This window comes from Caretta caretta, chromosome 3 (genome assembly GCF_965140235.1).
Source record: "Caretta caretta isolate rCarCar2 chromosome 3, rCarCar1.hap1, whole genome shotgun sequence".
Classification (NCBI taxonomy): domain Eukaryota; kingdom Metazoa; phylum Chordata; order Testudines; family Cheloniidae; genus Caretta; species Caretta caretta.
In genome coordinates, this window is record NC_134208.1 from 19,400,476 (window position 1) to 19,417,682 (window position 17,207).

General features: G+C 43.5%; 1 protein-coding gene across 11 annotated transcripts in view; it reads right to left on the reverse strand.

Annotated features, from left to right (window-relative positions):
- KLHL29 (kelch like family member 29) overlaps nt 1-17,207 on the reverse strand; it is a 598,483-nt gene that overhangs the window by 504,579 nt on the left and 76,697 nt on the right. For 9 of the 11 annotated variants that reach the window (XM_075126386.1, XM_048845630.2, XM_075126385.1 and 6 more), the window contains one exon: nt 7,775-7,884. The exons of the other annotated variants lie outside the window; for them this stretch is intronic. The gene's annotated coding sequence lies outside the window, so the exon portion shown is untranslated. The remainder of the gene's footprint in view (nt 1-7,774; nt 7,885-17,207) is intronic. 11 annotated transcript variants of the gene reach the window in all.

Here is a 17,207-nt window from a genome sequence, read left to right on the forward strand (position 1 = left end):
CTACATCCCAAAATGCCATTGGCCTTCTTGGCAACAAGGGCACACTGTTGACTCATATCCAGCTTCTCGTCCACTGTAACCCCTAGGTCCTTTTCTGCAGAACTGCTGCCTAGCCATTCGGTCCCTAGTCTGTAGTGGTGCATGGGATTCTTCCTTCCTAAGTGCAGGCCTCTGCACTTGTCCTTGCTGAACCTCATCAGATTTCTTTTGACCCAATCCTCTAATTTTGTCTAGGTCCCTCTGTATCCTATCCCTACCCTCCAGCATATCTACCACTCCTCCCAATTTAGTGTCATCTGCAAACTTGCTGAGGGTGCAATCCACTCCATCCTCCAGATCATTAATGAAGATACTGAACCAAAGTGGCCCCAGGACCGACCCTTGGGGCACTCCACTTGATACTGGCTGCCATCTAGACATGGAGCCATTGATCACTACCCGTTGAGCCCGACAATCTAGCCAACTTTCTATCCACCTTATAGTCCATTCATCCAGCCCATACTTCTTTAACTTGCTGGCAAGAATACTGTGGGAGACCGTGTCAAAAGCTTTGCTAAAGTCAAGGAACAACATGTCCACTGCTTTCCCCTCATCCACAGAGCCAGTTATCTCATCATAGAAGGCAATTAGATTAGTCAGGCATGACTTGCCCTTGGTGAATCCATGCTGACTGTTCCTGATCACTTTCCTCTCCTCTAAGTGCTTCAGAATTGATTCCTTGAGGACCTGCTCCATGATTTTTCCAGGGACTGAAGTGAGGCTGACTGGCCTGTAGTTCCCAGGATCCTCCTTCTTCCATTTTTTAAAGATGGGCGCTACTTTAGCCTTCCCACGATCACCATGTCTCATTTCATCTGAGACCACAATCTATAGGCTTTGAAACATTAAGTTTAGGAAATAGATGTATAGGCTTCATATACATTTTAAAATATGTATCTTTGAAGCCAGAATCCTGAACATAAGTTGTTCACTTTCAAATCTGCTGTGCCCTGATGAATATCTGTTACTCTGTACAGAGGTGGATCCTGAGAAGAACTGAGTACCTACAGCATCAATTGAAAGAGCTCAGATCTGCACTATTGAAGTCAACGGGTGCTTTCCTGTAATAAGTATTATTATTAAGCACCCCAGTCCTAGGTACTAACCCACATTGCTACATCAACAACAGCAGGATCAGGCCTGCCAGTGTTAAAAGCAGCAGTAGCTGCTCAGCATCTCTCAGAGGGCCCATCCTGCAAAACTTAAGCATGTGCAAAATTTGGTCAACGGGACTGATGACATTCATATAGTCATGCGTGCACCCAGGATCAGAGTCAGAATCAGTACCTACATTAATACCACAACAGAATAAATGGTGCACAGTTTAATATTTATACTATGATAATATCCATTGTCCTAGGTGTTTCTCAAACACATGAGAAGATGTTGTCCCTTCTCAGCTGAATTTAGTCTAAGGCCTAAATCCAACAAAGTACTTAAGCACACACGTAACTTTAAGCCCATGGAGTAGTCCAGCTGAACACAAAGGGACTGTTCATGCGTTTAAAGTGAAGAAGGCGCGTAAGTGCTTTCATGAATAAGAGTCTAAGAAGAAAAGTGAGATACGAAGTGTCAGGGGAGACGGATACAATTTTTAATATACAATTTTATAATTCCCGCAACCCATTAAACTTATAAAGCAAATGCCAACATTCTCTCCCCCCTCCATCCATCCCACAAGCCATTACTGAGAGATTGAGTTCCTCTATGCACTGTGGCAGAACTGAATCTGGCAAAGGGATCAGGAATTCCTTCATCTCAGGAAACGGGTCCATCGATGAGAGGCAGCACAGAAGAAGATATGGCAACATTTGCATGCAAAAAGTAAGCAAACAAACATGTGAGGCATGCACCACTGAGGGAGTAAAAGTACTGGTGTGACATAAGAGCAAAGTAGAAGGGAAGGACAGAAATGTGAAGTGCCTTGAGGGTAAGATCAGCTTAAAAGAAAAAACTACCCAGCAGAACTCCATATAATTAGCATGCACAAAATATCCTCGGTGGTGAACAATTTCATTTGTAATAAATAAAATCTGCAATCCAGGCAACATCATGGCCTGATGACTCATGATCCATTCATAATTATCACTCATCTCAGCCCTAAATGAGCTCATTATTATTAAACCTGACAAAAATATTTTAAACTGCTCTTGTAAAAGGAAATTAATTTAAAAAGATATCACATTTCCATGCTTTGTTTCTAGTCCTAAACCTTGACTTTGTAAAATGGCAGCTGCGTAGCAACCCTCATATGTCTTTCCTCTGACTTTTAACAAGCGATTTAGATACAAGCATCTAATCTGTATGGTAACATAAAACATTAGAAACTATACTTCTGCGGTTTAAAAGCAACCTATTAACAGTGTAGAGATAACATAGGAATCCAAGTATATATTATACTATAAACATAAGTATTTTGACTTTTTTACAGTGTCTTTCTCCCAAGGAACTAAAAGTATGTAACTGTTTCTGGAGGTCTCACAGCACGTCTGTGAATTAGAGGGATCGACTCTCCATTTTAAAAAACAAGGAAGCTGAGGCACAGTAGTTACAAAGGAAGCGTGTTCCTCAGTTTCCTTGGGAATAGAACCCAGATATAACTCGCAAGCCTGGAGTAGTTATGCTGTGGCTAGCACTATGGCTATCGACAGAAGCTACATATAAATACATAAATCAACAGGACCATACTGATTAAGCAATGTTCTCCCTTTCACTTACAAAATTTAGACAGGCAACACCTGATCAGCATTCATAGAATATTTGTTAGTATTTCCTGTGTCTCACCTGGAGAAAATCCACCTTCCTTCCTGAAATCATGCTATTCGCTAATTGTGCAATACTGTGAGTGTATATGGAGCACGCTTCCCAGAATGATCCTCTGTTTAGCAGATTTGCAAATGTGATTAGATTGCCTCCTCTTAACATGTATAACAATGGTTATTCGGAAAAAAAATCCCATCTCTTTTTAAGATATAGAACTCTGAACTTTTCTGGATAAGTGAATTTCCCACTGTGTGAAGGAGAGTTACTGCTTAGTTTCTGTTCCATATGCCAATACATATCACATTAGACTCCTACTTAAGGTATTATGGATACTGGAGTCAGTGCAGCTAGCATTTTCAACTTTGTTTCACTTGCTTTTCTCCCCAACTGAATGGGTCAATGAAAACTGAAATCTTTGCTTCAAACTACCTAAGACACAGAACAGAAATTTTAAAGCAGCAAGGCTACATCAGAGATAAAAGCAGTGTTCTTATACTTCTGGCTTTGGTACAGAGGGTGGAGACGTTCCTATGGCCTCTTCTGTTTTTCCTCACTATATTGTCAGTTGTTGTTTACCTTATAGATTACACACAGTATCACATTAGATGTGACCCACTGTTCCACTGGAACATACAGCTGAAAGCCACGCTGTTCAGTGGTAGAGTAGACAAGCATCTAATAGCATGTGGTCAATTGAAGGCTCACTTTATCGTTTCCATGCCTCGCCCACACTTTCCTCAGGTAGCAAGTATTCTGTAAAGCAATTATTCTGCTGTGCTGGAGGAGCCACAGCTATTAAAACAACTACATTACAATCACAGCTCTCTCTCTCATTTCCTCTATTTCAAATAACTTTTGTTTTTTAATACTACATACAGTAAAAACTGATGTCAGTTTGAATCAGGGACCAAAGGTTCCTATGTAACTGCCCACTTAGAATACTGAAGTTGTATTTCCATACTCTGCACCATAGTCAGGATTTATAACACCTTGAACAAGACGTGTGAACTGCCCCCCCCCTACCCCCACATAAAAGATTAAAATGTATTTTAAGGGAAGCAACAAAGACTGAAAACATCTGAAAATGGGTCAGAAAGACCAAAGTGTCCTTCATGCTCTCAGCCCACTATAGCAATGGACAAAGTTCATCTTGGAAAAAGGAGACAGACTCAGACACTTTAGAAAAAATTTATGATTCTGGATGAAAGTCAGCATAAGGGGAGGCGGTAATCCAGAAACTAACGATGTCAGATTTCAGACTTTATACGAATATACACATGACAATTTTATAAATAGATTCTAATTTGATCTAACAAAACCACAAGCATTCTCCTATCATCAAGTAACAGGCACAGTACATTGTTTCAAAAATATCAGCAGGAGGATATCTTAATATCTTTTCTTCAATAGCCAGCCAAGGACCATCCTCGGAACATCAGAGGAAGGTTTTTTACTTTCATATCAAGTGCGTTATGCTGCCACACGCCCAGCGAATTTAACTTGTGATATTACCACAACAGAAAATAAATTACATTCCTCTCATTTAGCCCATTTTCCCTCTATTTAACACTCTCTCCCTGACTCCTGTTTGCCCCTTGATCCTCTGTTTTCATCTCCTTCCCTGCACATATCAAGCCAAGGTACCTCCACATGAAGCTCCAGCCACCCTGGCCAGAGTACTAGTTGTTGTTGGACCACTGCAAGAGTGAATCTTCTCTCTTTCCTCCCACCCACCCACGCACCAATGAGCTAGTCAGCAAAGCAGGTAGGAGATCTCTTCCTCTCCCTGCTGACCTTTTCATCATCTGACCCACGCCTGGCCTGGCCAGGCGTGGCACTGTATTCATACTGGTCTCTCCCCTGGATGGTGGCCTAGGATAGGCTCTACCAACACATACAGAAACAGAGCTACTCTTTAAATACATAGTTGAACATTTACTACAACTAGAATACAATTCCAGGAGAAAACCTTGCTCACCATTCTGGTTTATTTTTCAAAAACATTTATTTTCTATTTATATAGATGGGCTACGATCATTGCCAGTAAAACGATTCCATTTTATATATTTCCCTGTTCTATCCTGAGCACTGTTATAACGTGCACATACAGTCTCCCAACCGATACGTGCATATGAGATCATGCCCTTAATTTGTAAAACACACATTAAGAAGCTGCAAGCCAATTGTTTCAGGATGGTGCAAGTCTCAGAAATGTATGTGTTTGTGTAGCGGGGTAGTCACCCTGCTCCGGCCCTGAAGGGGTTAAAAGCAGCACTGGGAAAAGCTGAGTGAGTAGTTGACCACAGGTGTGGCCAGTTCAATCAGAGCCCAGCTGGCCCTTATAAGAGGGCTGGGGGCCAGGAGCTGAGGGAGTCTCACTCTAGTCCTGGAGTGGGAAAGGCTAGCTGCCTAAGAGGCAGGTGGAGCAGTGCTGTGAAAGGGTAAAGGGAGCTGCAGCCTGGGGGTTTACCAGGCTGGAGGCCTTGGTAAAGGCCCAGAAAGGTACTGGAGCTGCAGAGGGGCAGCCTGGGAATAAGCAGAGGCAGCTGGGCCTAACCCCTTGCCAGTGATGAGTGGCCATTACAGACTGCAGCCTGCCCCAGGGAAAGGGGGCTAGATGATGACTGGCAGTAGCCACTGAGGCAAGGTGGGTTTAGAGAGTTGGGGGTTCCCCAGGGAGGGGAGACCCAGAGTGTGGAGGTACTGCTGGGGCAGAGCCCCAGGGTAAAGGGCACCAGGGTCCGGGAAGGACATGGGGGCTAGCGGCAGGCAAAACACTGGCCTGTAGAGGATGCTCTGGGCTGGAAGAGCTAATTCCCAAGACAACCAGCAGGAGGTGCTGGACTGGTGAGTCATTGCTTTGCTACAGTTTGCATATGTGTGTGCATGTATTATAGGCAGGTTTGGTATTAACAATGCCCAATACTTCCCATTATAAGACCCTGTTTTCAGTTACTTAAAATATTGCTAAACTTTAAAAGATTGGGCTGAAATTTTCCATACTAGGTGTCTGTCTGCCTGAGAAATTTTGGCCAAAAGAGTTCATCCATTCTCAAGACTGAGACCAGGGAAAAATAGATTTTGTCTGTTAAATTCTAGTGACCTTCTGAGAAGCCTTGTGCCCCATGATTTGGAGCAGGGGCCTGAAATTTGGCAGAGGGGGTGAGCATGCTCCAGCCCGTGGTGCAGAGGGATGAGGAGACTTTCCCTGTAATTGCAGTTCCTGGCTGTTCCAGCAGCAGTGCCAGGTCAGGATCAGGGCACCAGAACTAAGAGCAGGAAGCCTCTCTCTCTTGTTCCCTCAGTAACCCCCTGTTGACATCCAGGCAGCATGGAAGAGGAAGCTTCCTAATTCAAATAAAAAGGGGACAGGAGCCAGACCTGAGTAGGGGCATGGGACAAGGACCTAGGTGGGGAGGGGACCGGTAGGTGGCAGGGAGAGACTGGGAAAAGAGACTGAGAAGGAGCCAGGGTGAGGACATAAACTGATGAGGAACCATAGGAGGGAGACAAAGCCACTGGGGAACATGGACTATGAGCATAAGAGTGACTGGAAACTTGAGCTGAGGGGGAAGAGATCAGATGAGGAATGGGGTGTGACAGGGAACTAGGAGGGTCTAGACAAGAAAAGTGGGGACAAGGATCAGAGGTTGAGGGAACTGGAAATAGCTGGACAAGAAGACTGAGTCTGGGAGGGGAGAGAGTCTGTGATAAGAAACCTGAAGAGTGGAGACAGATGCTGTCTAGGTCAGGCTTTTTCTTTCTGAGCTCCCCCTACCCCTGACATGCTATTAAAAACTCCACAGCCCACCTTTGCCACAACAATGGTTTTTCTAAATCTAAAATCCAGGGCTGGCATTAGGGGGTAGCAAGCAGGGCAATTGCCTGGGGCCCCACACCAAATGGGGCCCAGTGAAACTAAGTTGCTCAGGCTTTAGCTTCCACCCCTGGGTGGCGGGGCCTGGGGAGGCGGGGGTTCAGCTTTCTGCCCTGGACTCCAGTGAGTCGAATGCTGGCTCTGCTAGGTGGACCCCCTGAAATCTGCTTGCAGCCCCCCAGGGAGCCTCACACCCCTGGTTGAGAGCTGCTGGTCTAGGTGAAGAGAATAGCACTGGAACAAGGAGATGGGGTGGAAAAGAGACATGACTAGACAGGGCCTGATTGAGGGCAAAGGGGTCACGCTGGGGGGGGGGGGGGAGGCAAGAGTGTGTTGAATAGAGCACCCCCACCTTGGACTGGAACCCACGATTCCAGAGTCCCATCATTCCTCTGCTGTCGGCAGGTATTTGTGAAACCCTTTGGCAAATCTCATCTCCTGCTAGTGCTTGTCCACATAGAAGATTACAACCGATTACTGCTATTATTTACTCCTTTAACTCAAGTAGCAGAGGTTTGCGCAGTGGATCTAAAGCTTCCAACTGTGCTGATCCACGTGGGATGACACATGATGGGATTTATATATTTTTTTAGTCTGTTTTGTTTAAAAATTTAGGCAATCTTAATTCTGGTATTTCTTCACTTTTGAGGTGCTTACCTTTGCAACCTTAATAATGTTTAACATAGTGTGTGCATGCACATCTATAAATTAAGACCTAGAATTTGTCCACTCAGTCTCTAGCGCTTTTTATTGTAAAGGTTACATAATGTAGGGCCTGATTCTGAAGTCTTAGTGCCGACATTGTACTCACTATTCTGAGTCATCCTACTGAATTCAAATACGACTCCTCATGGTAATGTTTGCAGAATCAATGTTTACCCTACTTTCCCACTTCTTATATTGTAACGCAGCAATGCAGTTGCATCTGCCGAGGTACAGATTTACTGCAGTCATTGAAAGATAAAAACAGGGCCTGAATTGTGTGTGTTGGGTGACAAGAAGTCATGAAGGAGAAAGCTGAAAACATTTTTATATGTGGACTTGCTGTCATGAAAACTTTTCTAGGTTATAAAAAATAAATAATTGTACTCTTACCTTGCGGTTTCCAGAATCTGTGTCAAATACAATCTCCGGCAATACAGTAAGTAAACTGCAGGACAGCAAACCCTTGCATTTAGCAGGAGGTTTCTGGGAAACCAGGCTACCTAGAAAGAGTTGAAGAAAAAATGTCTATTTCTATCTGAAGATGAAGAAATCTATATTTAATAAGAAGAGCCTTCCAATGAGCACAGCACAAGTGAAAAATAGCTCCACAATCGGAGAAGTTAAATGTCACCATGATCGGCATGAAGAACTTTAATCTCCCAGAGGTGACAAATCTCCATGAAATGTAGAGAGCCAGGTTCCTGGTGGATTATTAGGGTTTAGCAGAGAATGGCCAATACCCACAGTAACATGGTGTTAACCCTCTTATCAAGATGGGGGGGGGGGGGGGGAAACCAGGGGGTGATGGCAATCTTCTCTTTAATAAACTGCTACAAAAAGAGAGAGCACACAAGCAAATGCACAAGACAAAGTGGACCAAGACTATTTAAAAGCTATATGACATTATAGAAGCAAGTTTTTGTCAGCCTAAAACATGTCTATGCAGTAAAAATAATCCCAGAAGATCAATTTCAAAATATATATGAAAAATATAGTTTTAATGCCCAGTGTAAAATCACTATTCATTATAACAAAGCAGTTTTATGCCTATGTTCCCCCTTTCAGATGTAATATATGTGAAAGTAATCGTCATGACAGGAAATGACATGTATCCCTGCAAGAATGAACTGCTGCCATTATCTGGGTGTAGCAGGGTGGACACCGGCTCAGGCCCAGAGGGGTTTAAAACAGCCCTGAGAGAGGGCTGTTTGGGGAAGCAGCCTCAGGTGGGGGCCATGCAGCAATCAGGGCCCAGCTGGCTGTATAAAGGCTGTGAGCCAGAAGCCTGGAGAGAGACTCTCTCAAGGCCTGAGAAAGAGAACAGAACAGCCCTCTACCTGGGCAGATGCAACTGCATTGCTGCATTACAATATAAGAAGTGGGGAAGTAGGGTAAATATTGATTCTGCAAACACTACCATGAGGAATCCTATTTGAATTCACTAGGATGACTCAGAATAGCTACTACAATGTTGATACTAAGACTTCAGAATCAGGCCTTGAGAAAGAAGAGCCTGGCTGCAGGGGCTTAACCAAGTATCTGGAGGGGAGCAGGGCTGGGGATAGGCCAAGGGAGCCAGGGAGCTCTGGCCTAGGAAAGCCCCAGGCCTGCAGCCTGGGGTGGCCTATTAGGTGCAGGGGCAGCCATGGGTAGGCAGAAGCAGCAGGTCCAAACCCAACCTTGCCTGTGATGAGTGGCTCATACTGCAATCTGCCCCAGGGTGTGGGGGCTAGCTGGTGACTAGCAGGAGGCTATGACTGAGGCAAGGTAGGGATAGTGGGGGGGTTCCCCTGGGAGGGGGAGACACAGAACTGTGGGGTACTGCCAGGGGGCAGCACCCAGTGAAAGGGGCACCAGGGTCCTAGGAAGGACATGGGAGCCAGCAGCAAGGTGAGACACTGGCCTGAAGAGGGCACTCCAGAGGCTGGAACACATTCCCTGAGATGACCAGCAGGAGGCACTGCTGGTGAGTCTGTGCCCAGTTACTGGCAATCAATACAATTATTTTAACTGAATATAACACTACCTATTGCTTTCACATTTTTACTTTGTTTTGGCCTGTATGGGGAAAATTTTTACAGTGACGAGATCCTTGGACCGGAAAATGAGTTACTATTAATTCCCAATTTACAGCTAGCTTCCCTTGAACAATGCAGTCAGTGGTTCTTTCCTCCAGATACCTCAAATTAAGGGTTCCCTCCCACTTTGTACTGACAGATGCACATGACTTACATTTTATATACATTCTGAAGCGGTACAAAACTATTCAGGGGCTCTACCTATAAGCTGTATCCATCTCGTGAGACGTGAGCACCCATGCCCCCCCCACTGAGGATTGCCATCAGTTTTTACTATGGCAGCACCTAGAAGCCTCAAACACACATTAAGAGACAGTCTCTGCCCTGAAGCATTTACAATCCAAATACATATGCCATGGGGTGGGAAGGGAAACAAACACAAACAGGTGAAGTGACTTGCCTGGGATCACATGGCAGGTAAGTGAAGAGCACCTAGGCCTCCCCATTCCTATGCCTTATCCACAGGGCCATGATATATCTCCTTTAATGGAGTTTAATGAAAGTGACGCACATTCTGAGTAGAATCTCTATGAGAAGTATGTCACAACATATGGTTTTAAGCAAGAGATGAGTTCTAAGGACTCATAGACCCCACCTCATGGTATGATGGGCCATTAGAGAGAACAGCAATAACAAAAGCAAAATTTTGGGAGGTTGTTGTATTAGTTTAGCATGCAAAGACTCCATACAGAATCAGAACCCCGTTGTCCTATGTACTATTCAAATACCTAAATAGCTGAGGCCCCAATTTGCAACTGGCTCCATGCAGGCAGACTGGGTTCACACCCATACAGAGCCAAATTTACTTCAGTGGTGCTTTAAGCACTGCCAGATGCAGCATTGTTCCTTAATATAGACTGAAGGTGGGGGGGGGGGGGGGAATGGCAGGCTCAGCTTGACCGAGGCAGTCTGAAGGGGGAGGGATGAGAAGCTGTAATCCTCCACTATGAAAATGGTTTATAAAGAAGGGCTTATGCCCAAATCCTTGCCTGATCACCACTTCCACCACCCGCTGTCCCAAAGAGCAGGCAAAATTGTTGTATGGGCAACACAAAAACAGGCTTAGAGGGTGTGTTTAAACTTGCTGCTATTTACATACCGAGTAGCAAAAGATCTTGAAAAGGACTTGTAAAAATTTTTTTTTAATCTTATCAAATTTAGCTGTGGTTCAACAGCAGATTGCATTAAGAAAAAAAGTAACCATTGCAGATTCAGCATAAAATTCTAAGCCACTAAAACAAAATGCATGTCCTGTATGAACCAAATTAAAGAGGAGAGGGTATTTTAAACTCCCTGCCCCATAGTTATCACTTCCTTTTTAATGTTTTTTTTTTTTCAGACATCAACTACCTTGTGAATAAGACACCAGCTAGACAGGCCACTGTTTGGCACTGCAGAAAATGAGCATCTTTGTTTGTCAGAGACCGGAGTGCAGCTTAGCATTCAAATACCCAATTACTTTAGGTGTTGTGGGCTGATATCATCTCCATCTTTTGGAGCACACAGACCTCAGCACATAAGTCAACAGTGAGACAGAAAGTGATTTTAAAGATGCCCAATGCTGGATAATGTGCACTGAAGACAAAAATGAAACCCCACCCCTCCTAATGCATTCCATAGCTTTTAAAAATTTTCATGGCCCAGAATTATGACTGACTGTATAATTTGTATTCCTGCATGGATAATCATTTTCTTAAAAAGGGAGCATACCTCAGTAATATTCACAGGGAGTTCACAAGAGCTTGGCAAACATTTCTGACAACAAAAATAAACTCAAACAGAAGGATTGCTCATAAAATGCTACATCAACAACTCCTTTGACAGGCATCTGGATTATGCTACCTTTTAAATGGGGGAAAAACAAAGATGTCACTTCTAAGTTTAAATGGAAACAGTGAAATAAGCTATTAAAAATATCAGATCATAAACAAAGCTATTTTACACAGACTTAAATAGTGAGTAACTATTACAACAAAGCTCGCCAGGATCCTTTGCAAGCAAAGCACTTACTGGGAAGGGGGGCGGGGCATTTTGTTAGAAGTTGTGCACACAATCCGTATTAGACAAGGACCACAGATTATTTCTGGGTGCCCAGCTCTATAGGAAAGGAAGACTGGCCATTTCACAATGCAATAGTGGTCAATCTAATCTGGTATCTTGCCTGAAGGGGTCTACACTTGATGCTTTAAATGAGAGTTAAAATTCTAATATGCCTATTTGTGCAATGCTGCATATGGAGATGAAACCTGAAGTTAGACCCCACAGGAGGCTGCCCTCAAAGCAGGAGATGATTACCTCCTCTTACCTTGGACCACTCCTAACCATTGTTAATGGTCATTACATTATCCACACAATGTTTATCTCTAGCAGCAAATGCATGCAAATGATTGTCATGATGCAAAGGAGAAGTTCTTGTCTGTTCTAAAGTATCTAAAATGTTCCCAAACATTTTTAAGTGAAAATTCATGTTGCGATACGTGGAGCTCAAAGACAGGATATCCAGATGCAAAAAAAATAGACACTAGAAAGTCTATTTCTCTGAACCTTCGGTATTTTGAGCAAAATCATTCACCTCCACCATAAAGTTTCTTTGAAGTTGGACACATGCAGCTTGCTACACTAGCTGGATGTCCTTAAAAATTCACAGCCAACTTTTCATGCTTCGTTATGATCTATTGGCTTTCTTGAGGATTTGGTGAGCGTCTTGGAGACACACAGTATGTTGAGAGCTCTTAACTGAAGCAGTGGCTGCTGTATCTTAACCCAAATTTGACCTCCTCACTAAAATGGTTGTTAGACATTGGAATTACAGGTGTCACCAACAAAACCACAGACTTTTAAAGTTTTAACTGTTTTCCCTATCTGTTGCTCAACTTTCAGCCTCTGTCTCCTGAGATGTTAAAAGTTCTACTGGTATTCCAGAGTTTGCCAGGATAGAAAATACCTAAAAAGTCCACTGTAAATAAAACAATGTTTGTTTTTGCCCTTAAACTTTTTTCAGGCCTTCTCTGTAAGCAAGCAAAACTGGCCCAAGCCCATTCGTTCCCCCAAGCTCTGAGTCAGATAATCAAGGGTCATGTGAAGAGGTAGCTAGGCCATGCATTCTGTAAGATAGGCTGTGTGGTCACACAGATACAGAGACCTGAAGGGAGCAAGAAGGCTTTGCAGCAGTAGAGCCAGGATGGGAGACTAATAAACCCTGTCTTAAGGAGAAAGACCGTAGAGAAACCCGGCACCACAGGCAGGAAGATTTTGATCACAGAGCTAAAAGGAACCATGTTGGGTTCTGCAAAGAGCCAAAGGGCAGCAGAAACTAAGAAGAAACCTGCTTGGCCCGCTGATGCAAAACAGGAAGGAAGTGTGTGTTAAACAGGACTCCGGAAGAACGGCTTGTGCCTAGAAAGGCCAAACTGCTTATTTTATGTTACGGCTTAATATGCCAGACCCCAAGAGAGGGAACGTTATTTTGAAATGCCTGAGTAAGTGCAAATTAGTCTGAAGGGAACCATGAGGTGAGGTGACTGCGTTGCCACACTGTGGGGTGGCCTGCGCTGGACAGCACCCTAAAACAGGTGGTTAAAAAGAGTAACTTCTATAAGATGCCTGTTACTTTCAGCCTATTACTTTCTCACTGAAGTAACAGGTATTTCTTCTTGTTCCTTAATTAGCTGAATTTCTCCTGTGTGTCCAGAAGGGTTGGCAAAAGTAATTTCAACTTATTTAAAGCAGAGGGGTGTGAAGATGCATTGTGTGTACTCTCACTCAACCACTTGGGGTGTCACGGTTGGGGGTGGGGGAAGACCCCTACTCTTATTTTGACAGGGGCTTAAGCCCTAAGCTGAAAGTCTCATATAGTATCCCTTTTGGCTAGTGTCAGAGACAAGGATTAGCTGTGGACAGCATCCTCATGCATTCATAGGAGCCCCTAACCTGCTCCTTCCCCATCCTGTTTTAAGAGAGTACCAGCGCCCTGACCTTTCCTTGGGGGGATGACACCACAGAGATATAACAGACTACTGGCTCTTCCTGCCTTAAAACTCTTTGGGGGTGAAGAGGGAGAAGGAAGCTGATTGTGTGTGGGAGGGGGTCGGGTAGCTTAGAGTCAAGCAAACAGATGGGAGTTCAAATAAAATAATTTGTTCACAGCAGGAATTTTGTTCTCTTGATGCAAACTGTTAGTTTGCATGAGTACTGTAGATGTCATTCAACTTAGTTAAGGATGATATGCCATGAAAATTGAGCTGCTCAATTTAAAATAATAAAAATGAAAAGTGACTTAGGCTATATAAACCCAGGGTCTGCGACCTTCCCATGTGGTGCTGAGGAAGCACTACACTTCACCACTATTATGTGGTCTTCACAGTCAACTTATACTTTGTGGGCTTGTTCTGGTTTCACTAGACAAACCGAAATCTAAATTAAAATAAACACCACATTTAAAAATAAAAGCATGTGACAAAAAAAAAAGGAAGATTGGCCAAAAATCCAGACACAGGCAGCTGAGGGTGTTTAATACAAAGGAAAGGAGAACACGTTTTAAAAGATGAAGTATTGAAGAGCAGCTGCATCCTAGAGCAGGGTAACTGGAATCTTTGTTAACAGAGAGCTGTTTCAGCAGCCAAAGTCTTCTAGCTACCTCCAGCACTTAAGATGGGTGGGATCTGAGACTTGTGGAGGGATGAACCATGTGAAGCTGTGGAATGCATGCACACAACCACCATCTCACACACACAATCACAATTAAAATACATCTTTTAGAGGAGTTGCAGCGGTGGTGCCATAGATTTTTTTTCCCGTTTTCCTGTACCACACTGGCCCAGCATCATAAAAACTCTCCCACCAACAGTCACTATAATTCATCATAGTCCAGATATACATGCGTGGAATTGGGGGTAGAGAACAGGAGGCATCACTCTTCCAGAGCCTTCCCAGTCTCTCCTCAATGGACCCAGCAACGACCTAAGGATTGAATCCAGAAATGCCAACCACGTGGCTGGTGGTGTAACTAAAAGGGTAATAATGCATGGTGGGTTAAATCACATCCTTAAGCCATCGAGACAGCCTGCCAAACCTCAAACAACCACCTTGACCCCTGCTACTTTTAATGTGTTTTGCCAAAGTATAAAGCAAGCTCGTGTCCTGTTATGTCATTTTTACCTCCATTCTCACTCCTTTGATCTTATCTAGGGAGACATTAATAGTTAAGCAGTAGAACTAAAACACTTCCCTTGATGCACACACACTTACATCTCTCACCAAGATTAGCTGGATTTATACAGATACATGAAGGGAGCGAGTCATCCTCTTAGGTCTACACTAATGTTGATTTGTTAGTTGATTTTTTTCAAAAGTGAGTTTGGCCAATACAAGTTGGAAGGCCAATGTTACATGAACTGTAGACCTAGGCATGGTTCTGTATCCTGTCTGTAAAGATTTATTAGAAACTTGTTATTCACGATGTAAACTAATGTGTGTATGTGTTGAGACTAAGATGGACATGCTCCAGCTTATCTAATGGAATGTCTCTCACACTGCTCCTTCTGCTCAGCTAATTTTAATCCCTGTCCATCATGCCATACACTCATCCCACTACAGGTGCAAGAGCCTTCTCCTCTACATCTCCCACTACTTGGGAACATGCTTCCTTTGTCACACACTCCATCTCATTTAAAGTCTCAGCTCAGAAATTCTCCTCACTCAATTTCTCTGTCCCTCTTTTGTCATTTAAAATCAGAAGCTCTCAAAACAGCGATCCATGGAGCATTTAATGGTGCAGGCTGGTCACATGAACACAGTCACTCACCTGCACCTTTGGTTCCCAGTCAGGGGACTTTTGCATGAAAGTGACGATACAAAACAAACAAACCTTTTCTCACCGTATTGCACAGCGGGACTGCTTCGTTTCACAGAGGCTTGCCGTACGAACCACTGAAGTGACACAGGCAAATAAAGATGATAAGGTCCATGATCCAAGGAGCTTACACCCAAAAGTCAGACACAGCACAGCAAAAGATGGCAAAGGATGTGGGGGGGGGGGGTAAGAGTTACAAAGAAAATATGACATATGCTCATGGTTACACATGAATCATGTCACTTCTTCCCCTATTTGTATTAAGTCATGTCTGTGTCAGTGGTTATTTGCTATATTTTGACCAAGGTGTTATTGCAATTCATATGGAATTATTCCCCTTCCCCCAGCAAAAGCAACTATTTGTTATTTGTACTGCAGTAGTGCCTACAATTTCCCAACTAATGTTGTTGCCAGTGCTATGTACGGTAAATACATATAGGAAGAGACAGTATCCTTCTCAAAGAGAATACAGTCTTTAAAGAAAAGGAGCGGGCGGGGCATGAAAGGAAGTATTATTAGAGATGGGGAACTGAGGTAGAAAGAGATTGAAGTGACTTGCCCATGTGCACACAAGGGGCCAGGTATCCAGGTATCTTGGGTCTGCAATTCAGAGCCTTAATCACAAGAACCTCAGGATCTTTCCTCCGAATCTACATTGTAGAGCTACAGAATATTCATGATTATAGGGGTGACTTCACGCCAAACTAGTAGCGTGGCCATGAGTTATAAATGAGGATTCCTGATCAAGTGCACATTCAGCCCAAATCATCTGCTAAAAAGTTATCCTCTTATGGGTTACATAAATACATAATGCATCTACATTAACCTGTGTGCCACTGAAGCAGCCTTTCCAGCAATTTGGCCTACTTTATCTGCAAAAGAGAGTCTTATACCCCATTTGAACGAGGGAGCATACATTTTAAATCATGATGAGAGACTCCAATTTTCCCATCTTCGTGGATGCAGTGTCAAATTTATTTTTAATGGGATCATCTATTATCTGTCAATACTGAGCAAACTAGGTGAGAAAATAAAGGTTAGTAGTACATTATGTGGTCGATCTGGAACTCCCTGCCTGATGAAAATGAGCACAAAGTTGATGGAGTTGTTGAAAATAAAGATTTTGTTTAACGCAGCCTGCCTGAAGTTAATAATTACCTCACATATGTGATCAGAAATTTAGAAAACTAGTTCTCTTCCTCCCTCACCCCATTTTAAAGACAGAAAATCTAATCCAGGCACGTTTGTTATAGTAGCTCTACTGGTAGCAAAGATGAGATCAACACCCGAAAGAAGACAGATAAACACCTGAAGAGGAAGGCAGAGAAGGGTGATACTCAATGTAATGACACATGTAAGAGGCACAGTCAGAGCATTGGACTGAGAGCCAAGAATTTCTGAGTTCTGATCGGTTTCAGAGTAACAGCCGTGTTAGTCTGTCTTTGCCAAAAGAAAAGGAGTACTTGTGGCACCTTAGAGACTAACCAATTTATTTGAGCATGAGCTTTCGTGAGCTACAGCTCACTACATCGGATGCATCGAGTTCTGATCCTGGCTTGTGGCTTCTAGACAAGCATGCAGGTGCCCTCTCAGTGGGCAGCTCAGCAGGCTACAGACAAATGAATGACAGAGATGCCTCCAGGGGGAAGCTGGGAAGAAAGCGGTGTTTATGTAAATTCACAAGTTAAATCCAGCTGAATAAGGATCATTGTTCCAAGCCAAGTGTAGGCTGAGGTTAGTCTCCAAAGTCAGAGAGTCCATAACTAGGTCTTTGGTTTCTTTAGAAAAGCCTTGGTCAGCTGCTACTATTCGCCCACTGGTCAGTCCATACACTGGCTCAGATGAAAAAAATCCTATAAATTGGTTGTCTAGAGGCCTTCCCTTATATCACTGA